Below are 8,170 nucleotides of genomic sequence, written 5' to 3'. Positions count from 1 at the left end.
AGCTTGGATAGGTGAACATTATAAAGAAAAATTCATTGTTGATCCTGATTATTCTCTTAAATTAGTGTTGCGTAATCTCACTAACAAAATGTAGGAAGGCTAAACTTAGGGCATTGGAATTAATTGAAGGAGCTCGTAAAGCTCAATATAAGAAGATTTATGAGTATTTATTGGAGGTTAAGACACAAAATGAGGGAACAACAACAATCTGTTATCTGGATAACTGGTTGTTTCAAAGGATGTATGTCTGTCTACAGGCATGCAAAGATGGTTATAGGGCTGGTTGTAGGAGGATAGTAGGTTTAGATGGATGTTTCTTGAAGGGCTACTATGGTGGCTACTTGCTTGCAGCTGTTGGGATGCTTGCATCATGGCTTTGATTCTTGGAGTTACTTGCAATAGACTTGAAAATTGTGAGCTCATACTAAATATCTTTCATGTCTGACAAACAAAAGGTAAAACTCTATTTCTTTATTTTTTTTATGTTGTTTCTATTCAGGGATTGACAATGAATTAAACTATTTTTTTTCTAATTGCAGGGACTTTTAGAAGCAATATGTATGTTGCTTCCTAATGCAGAAACAAGACACTGTGTTAGACACCTACGTGCTAATTTCAGCAAGGCTGGTTTTCGAACAAAAGAATTGAAAGATTTGCTTTGGAAAGCTGCCAGAGCAAGCACAATAAGGGATTTTGAGGATGCCATGGATGAACTGAGAAAAACCAATCAGCATGCTTATGATTGGTTGAAGGAAAAGAACCCTACTCACTGGTCAAGGTCCCACTTCTCAATTAGGAGCCATTCTGACATGTTGGTGAATAATCTTTCTGAATCATTTAATAAGGTAAACCCCTATATTTTATGTTTCTTACTAATCATTAGCAATTCACTAATTATTTATATTGTTTACTGATAGATGATACTAGAAGCAAGAGGGAAACCTATTCTGACCATGATGGAAACAATAAGGATCAAGATTATGTTATTTATTATCAAGAAGAAAGAAAAAGCTGACATATAGAAAGGAATGTTGTGTCCAAAGATCAAGAAAAAGCTGGATGTAAATATAAAAGATTCCTTGAGGTAAAGTTACCATTTTTAATCTTTCTGATGTCGTTATTCTGACTTCATGTTGCCTTTATTCTGACTTCATGTGTAACATCCCCTACCCGTACTCATTGTCAGAATAGGGTACGAGGCATTACCGGAGTTTACAATTTTTTTTATATTCAATATAGCCCCTTTATAAATATCTAACCTTCCCTGCAGTATTAAATCGAGAACAATCCACATCAACCAAACCAATTCAACATATTTTCAAGATAAATTCATGCATATTTATAAAATAACGTCATCACATACCCAAAACCAGGTTTGTTAACCATACCAATGGCTAACTCTACATTCATTTCACAGAATCATTTACTTTATTAGCTTATACATGCCATTAATTTCCAAAATAAAGTTTCTTTATAAACCGAAATCCTGAGGTTGATAGTGTGATGTGTCTCCAACCAAATCCGACCTCCGAGCTCTTAACACTACAAAATAGCGGAAAAGGAAACAGGGTAAGCACTTTGTGCTTAGTAAGCTCATGTAACAAGAATTATACTCATGTAACAAGAATTATACTCATGTAACAAGAATTATACTTACCTAATATTTTCAATACAATACAATAAACATTCATATATCCATTCAATGCATTATTACCCTAATATGCACAAACTCAACATTCAAGTTAGTACAATAATTTCCATGTACCAATAATATATACCATGATTGATGAGTTCATCAATACCATGATTTCCATTTCCTTGTTATTTTTCCATATTTATCCCGTTAAATTTCTCAGAATTTCGATGGATTTTCAGAGGTACACTTTTAGTGTACAATTCCGAGTCCGTCAATTCATATTCATGTGCACACATTTCCATTTCAGAGAGCACACTCCCGCGAACCTCAACCTTGCAGTGGGATTACCAGTCCAGGCTAAATCCCCTGTAATATAAACTCATAGAGTATTGTCGGGATTACCAGTCCAGGCTAAATCCCCTGCAACGACAATTACTCTAATGAGCTTGGATCTGAATTACCAGTCCAAACTAAATTCAGTCCAGGCTAAATTCAGACCCTAATTCGGATTACCCATCTGGGTTAAATCCATTTTCCACATATTCTTCGGGAGGGCTATATCAGGTTAGGATCACCCGTCCGGGCTTGATCCTTTTTACCGTCAATTCCTTTTTAGAGATCCATCGAATTTTCCTTTCATTCAACCGGGATTTCTTCCCCTTTTTATCAAATATATCAATGATTTATCAATTTTTATACAATAAATATTCAAATCATATTCACATCAATAACATACATTTCAAGTATTTAAGAATATAATTCAAGTTCCACGAACTTACCTTGATACTTGTTTGTAAACAAAAATCTACTAATCTCGAACTTTTTTCTTTCCTCGATCTAGCTTCGTATTTGAATCTTCTGGATTTGGTGCAAAAATTATGGAATACCAGCTTAGAGAACCCTCCTATGGCATTTTTAGCTGCTAGAATTGAAGAGAAATGAAGAGAAATCTAGATATTTCCTATTTAGTCCTAGTCTTATTTTGTTAATTTTGCAATATTCCAATTTTGCCCTTAATTTATCAATTTTCCTGCTGATTTCATGCCCTTGTCGTCCAGCCCAAATAAATTTTGGGTCTAATTGCCTTTTAAATCATTTCTCATTAGACTCTTAAGCTATTTAATCATTCTAGCAACTTTTACACCTATTACAATTTAGTCCTTTTCATTTAATTGACTACCCAAACATTAAAATTTCCTAACGAAATTTTAATACCACATTACTAACATTTCATAAATATTTATAAAATTATTTTCGACTCAGTTTTACGAGATAGAGGTCCCGATACCTTATTTTTACCCAATTTCTTCAATAATTTTTTTTCTAACTAACCACTAAATCGGTAAAATTTTTCTATCAATATTTTCATACAATTTTCCTATCATATCAATTTTCATGCAAAAATATTGAAATAAATTTATCTTTAAATCGGATTTGTGGTTACGAAATCACTGTTCTGATAACTTTAAATTTAGGTCATTACATCATGTTACTGGTTACATGTTGTTTTAGTGAATGTTTTTTAATATGCATGCAGTGATTGTTTGTAATGACTCAAAATTTACGAGTATCGAAAAAGTACATTATCAGGCCTCCGTCTTAACAAAATGAGTTCGTAAATAATTATTAGAAATATTTATGAGTCTAGTGGTGTGTTTAATTAGGTTTTAATTAAGTGAATTAGTTTAATTTAGAGTAACTAGGAAAAAAGACTAAATTGAATAAAGGGTAAAAGTTTAATAATACATTAAAAGAAAATAATGAGGACCAAAATGGAAATTAAGCCATTAAAGAGGAATGAGGCGGCATATAAGTAATAAAAATCCAAGATCTTATGTATTAGCATATCTTATTATATTATTGTTATTAAATTGAATTATATTATTATTATTATTATTATGAAATAGAATATGATTTTGACAAATGGATGGTTATAAAAATATACAAATGTAATAATATATATATACAATTGTAACATATTTATTTAATTACTTTTTATTAAAATAAATAGATATTTATTATTATTTATAATTGTTTAAATAGATATTATTTTAATTATATAATATTATAAAAAAATTATATGACAAATAAATTAAATGGTGACAAATGTAAGCTGATGATGAATCCAAGTGTACTAAATAAAATATATACATTTGTAATTTATATATGTACTTAATTAATATCAAAGTAAATATATATTTATTATTTTTATTAAATTAAAAAGATAGTTATTAATTAAATAATTATTCATAAGATTTTTATGAAATAATTAGATAAAATCATGACAAATGTATGGTATTGATCATGTACAAATGTAGAAAAGTAAATGTATACTTTTGTATTATATTATTAATTATATGATAGATATTTATAATAATTAAATTATAATATATTAAGTTAATAAAATAAATAAAACAAATGAAATAATAAAAGAATAAAAAGAAAGACAAAAGAAACAAAAGGGTAAAAGAACAAAAAAGCTTTCGAAATAGAGCAGGAAAAAAGAAAGAAAGAAGAAAAAAAAGAAAAAAAAGGGGAAATAGAGAATTTGAAGCTTGGAGTTTAATTGTTAACGTAATACAGGAGACCTCGACAAAAAAAGGAAAGGAGAAAGTTGACGAAGAGTAATTTGAGAATTACAGTTTATATTTCTATAAATCGAACTTAACATTTAAATTTTTGTTTTTATTATTATATGTGTATGGAAAGATATTAAGGTAAGTATTAGTGTTTTGATATTGAATTGAATGTATGTGAATTTGTGATTATTGTGAAATGGATATTAAAATGATTAATTACTGTGAATTGAGAAATGAATTGAATACCCTATTAACTGTATCGGTCTGAGTCGGATATAATTGGCATGCCATAGGATTGGAAGTGTTCAAGGATACTTCGAACTTGAGTCGATGAAGCACTATAAGTGTCGTACTGTTACTTCGAATTCGAGTCGATGACTACTGTACTGAATAATTGATAGATACTGAATAACTAAATTACTGTATAGAATAATTAATAGTTATTGAATAACTAAACTACTGCACTGAATATTTGATAGTTACTAAATGACTTACTGTACTGAATTACTGTTTGTTATTGATTGTTTGATATTGAATAACTGATTATTATTGAATAACAATAAACAAATAATTGTTATTGAAAAATAATGATTGATACTGAGTTTGAAATAAAATAGAGTACTGGATTAAAAGGTGAATATTTGAATAGTTATTGAATTTGAGTAGTGTTATATATGTATTTTATAATTATTTAAGTGTTGGTTTATAGAAATACCACTGAGTGCATACTCAACATACAGTTTGTTTCCGTACGTAGGTTAGGTACAAAAGTGACTAACGACTCAGCATCTAAGTCAATCCCGAACTCAAATACATGGTGATGTACTTTTCTCTTTTGAAAATGGCATGTACCTAGGTTGTAATTTGTTGTTAATTTGATACATAAATATTAATGATAAATGATGGTAATGGTTGTTCCATACAATTACATATGTCCTAAACATAGTCTATATCATAGCTTTAGGCAATTTTGTTTAATGATAATTTAAATGAATCAATTAGACATCTTATGGTAGACTGTTATAAACATAAAAATGTTAGAACTTTATATTATTAGTTTGTTATAATTAGGGATGTATAAATTCATGAATTGATTTATTTGTATTGGTCTTGATTTGAATTTTCAGGAAAGGTCAGATATTTATAAATGGGTTATATTGAGTTCGCACAAAAAAAAAAAAATATTTGGAGTACCCGAACAAGTCCCGATTCGATTTTAACGTGTGATTTGGACCTCGAGGGTCCATTATAGGGACTTTATAATTAAATCAAGTTATGTATGTCATTTAGTTTGAATTAATTGTAAATTGTTTGATAGGTTCGGTAATGCTCCGTAACCCTATTCCGGCGACGGTATAGGGTTAGGGGGTGTTACATTGTTGGTGTGTTGACTATTTTTTAATATGCATGTAGTGAGTATTTTTTTATAATATGCATATAGTGACTGTTTTTTAGGGTGTGTGTGTGTGTGTGTGTGTGTGTGACTTATCAACAAGCCGCCCTAAGAGAAAAACTCTCATTCAAGAGAAGACCAACCATTGTTAGATGGATGCCTCCTACTCAAAGGTCATCTATAGGAGGCATCCATGACAGACCATTGATAATGATGTGAACAAAACTTATTTTGTTAAATTTTGAAAATGTGTAAATTTGCTCGCTATTGATCTATCAACTTATCAACAAGCCGCCCTAAGAGAAAAACGCTCATTCAAGAGAAGACCAACCATTGTTAGATGGATGCCTCCTACTCAAAGGTCATCCATAGGAGGCATCCATGACAGACCATTGATAATGATGTGAACAAAACTTATTTTGTTAAATTTTGAAAATGTGTAAATTTTGAAAATGTGTACCAAATCAGCAAAAGAGTACCCCAACTCAACAAGCTGCCCCAACTCAGTTACCTAGTACCCCAACTTATCAACAAGCCGCCCTAAGAGAAAAACTCTCATTCAAAAGAAGACCAACCATTGTTAGATGGATGCCTCCTACTCAAAGGTCATCCATAGGAGGCATCCATGACAGACCATTGATAATGATGTGAACAAAACTTATTTTGTTAAATTTTGAAAATGTGTAAATTTGCTCGCTATTGATCTATTAACTTAGGCAGATAATTTTTTTGTAAATTTGCCTATGATTTCTACTGTTGATAAACTTAGGCATATAATCACTGAATTTTTTTGTAAATTTTTCTACAATTTACATCTGTTCACTTGTGTTGAATTGTAGGAAAATTTGGCAATATTTTGCCCCTCATTCCTTTTGTAAACAGTTTGGTGTTTTGGCCTTAATATATGAGTATTAATCTATGCTATTTTTGTTATCTCTTATCTTCTAATATATTAGTATTGAAAAAACAAATGTGTGAGAATTGAGAAATACATATGTGTTTTTTCATCTGTTATCTTTTTCTGCATTTTGAGTATTGAAAAATACATGTGTTTTTCCATCTATTATCTTCTCTTCTAACTGTTGTAAGCAACAAAAATATTACAAAACAATTTGTAATCAACAAAAATATCTCATTTCAAGTCTTTCAAGTGTTTGTAAACAACAACATGAGCTGGTTAGCCATGTATACCAGCAGCCATGTATAACATATGTTAAGCAACAATATACCAGCAGCCATGTATACCAATATAACCAACAATATACCAACAATAATATTACAAAACATAAGCTGGTTTTCAATGCTAACAACAACAACTTAAGCTGATTTTTAAGGTTTAAAAAACAACAACAAAGTTAAAAATACAAGCACCAAAAACCAGGTTCTCTCCCTCCTCGCATCTTCCAATGTCCTCACTTTTTTCAGAAGACCCAACAACACAATTCATGATCGGGGCGTCAATGGCAGATCAAACCAGCTGAAAAATCGACATGGTTTTCGAAATCTAGAGCCAAATTTGTTACACCCAAAAAACCTCCTACCTGGATTGTCATTGGACCAAGACATGTTTAACTTGGCTGGGTTTCCACAATAGCACACCGGAATCACTTCAGGCATCTCTATTTTTCCTCTTGTCCTTCTTCTTTTTCTTCATCTTCCTTTTCTTTTTCTCTAACCCTAAAATGGTACTGGTAGGGCTGTTAAGTGAGAGTAACCAGCAACTGGACAATTTTTTGACACCAACGACGCCGTCAATTGCCGTGTCATTTTGTTGTGACGTTTGTGACGGAAAACGGTAAAAAAAACTGTTTTGTAACTTTTCGAAAGTTGAGTGACTGAAATGAAACCTAGGTGACTGTTTTGTCAGCTACCCCAAAATTGGGTAACTAATGGTGTAATTTACCTTAAATTTATCTTACTTTAAGAACACAAAGTTATCCAGAAAAGAGGGTAATGGCTTTTTTTCCTGTTTTCTTTTTTACTACAACTATTATTAAAGTTCTAAATTTCTAAACAAAAAAGAGGGAAAATGTTTGAAGCTAAGGATAGTAACAAGAAAATGAAAGGACAAAAAAGGTTAATATATTATTTAACACTCGAATTTGGTTTCAAAATTTAATTTAATACTTGTATACGTTGATTAATATTTATTTAATATATGTATTTAAGTAGATTAATATTTATTTAATACATGTTTTTAAGTAAAAGTATTTAAATACTTAATTGAAATAAAAAAAGTAAAGTACAAAATTAAAAAATTCATATTTCAATTTAAATATTGAAATCAACCTCAAATATTAATTTTGAAAAAATTTAGATATCAAATTAAAGATTAAAAAATAAATTTAAATATTAAATAATATATTAAAAAAAAAAGGTGTTTGGAAACTGTTAAGATTACGTTGTTCAGTTAAGATGAGCAGGGCATCCAACTTCGTCGCTTCGGTGTAAAGTAATGAATTGTCACTGCGCTTTCAACAGAATGACCCTTCATAGATGTGATTTCTCGTCTTTGACAGTCCAATTGTTTTGGACTTGGAAATGATAAAAAGCTCAAGAGCC

The sequence above is a fragment of the Gossypium hirsutum genome, chromosome A05, assembly GCF_007990345.1.
Source record: "Gossypium hirsutum isolate 1008001.06 chromosome A05, Gossypium_hirsutum_v2.1, whole genome shotgun sequence".
NCBI lineage: Eukaryota > Viridiplantae > Streptophyta > Magnoliopsida > Malvales > Malvaceae > Gossypium > Gossypium hirsutum.
The sequence above is the reverse complement of the archived record's forward strand: the minus strand, read 5'-3'. Positions refer to the sequence as shown.